Genomic DNA, 1,098 nt, shown 5'->3' on the forward strand with positions numbered 1-1,098 from the left:
TCTATGGGGTTCTATGGGGTTCTATGGGGAGTCTATGGGGATTTATGGGGTTTAATGGGGTTCTATGGGGTTCTATGGGGTTCTATGGGGTTTTATGGGGAGTCTATGGGGTTCTATGGGGTTCTGGAGAAGTTCTATGGGGTTCTATGGGGAGTCTATGGGGTTCTATGGGGAGTCTATGGAGTTCTATGGGGTTCTGTGGGGTTTTATGGGGTTCTATGGGGTTCTATGGGGTTCTATGGGGTTCTATGGGGTTCTATGGGGTTTTATGGGGTTCTATGGGGTTCTATGGGGTTCTATGGGGTTCTATGGGGCTCTGTGGGGTTTTATGGGGAGTCTATGGGGTTCTATGGGGAGTCTATGGGGTTCTATGGGGTTCTATGGGGTTCTATGGGGAGTCTATGGGGTTTTATGGGGTTCTATGGGGTTCTATGGGGTTTTATGGGGTTCTATGGGGAGTCTATGGGGATTTATGGGGTTCTATGGGGAGTCTATGGGGTTCTATGGGGTTCTATGGGGTTCTGGAGGGGTTCTATGGGGATCTATGGGGTTTAATGGGGTTCTTATGGGGCAGCTATGGGGCATCTATAGGGCACTTATGGGGCACTCACGCAGGCAGTGGTGTACATTGTAGCAGGCCCGCAGCTGGATGGTTCCCAGCCCCCCACTTATGGGGCAGGGGCTGCCCCCCTCCTTCCACCCCACACATTCCCGGGTCCTTTTCTGCTGCCCCACAGCTTCCTTGCACCTCAGTTCGCCCCACGGCCGCCTCTCGCAGTGGGTCCAGGGGCTCCAAGGCCCCCAATGGGGCACAGCTGTGGGGCAGAGAGGGGGGGGGGGTGGGTGTGGGACCCACACTTGGGGGTCACAGGGCTCTGTCAATCCCTCCTGACTCACACTTATGGGGCTGGGGGTCACGTCACCCCTTCCAGACCCACACTTATGGGGCTGGGGGTCATGTGACCCTTTCCAGACCCACACTTATGGGGCTGGTGGGTTACGTGACCCTTTCCAGACCCACACTTATGGGGCTGGGGGTCACATTAACCCTTCCAGACCCACACTTGGGGGGCACAGGGATGCTCAGACCCACACTTA

The sequence above is a fragment of the Coturnix japonica genome, unplaced genomic scaffold, assembly GCF_001577835.2.
Source record: "Coturnix japonica isolate 7356 unplaced genomic scaffold, Coturnix japonica 2.1 chrUnrandom1180, whole genome shotgun sequence".
NCBI classification, from domain to species: Eukaryota; Metazoa; Chordata; class Aves; order Galliformes; family Phasianidae; genus Coturnix; species Coturnix japonica.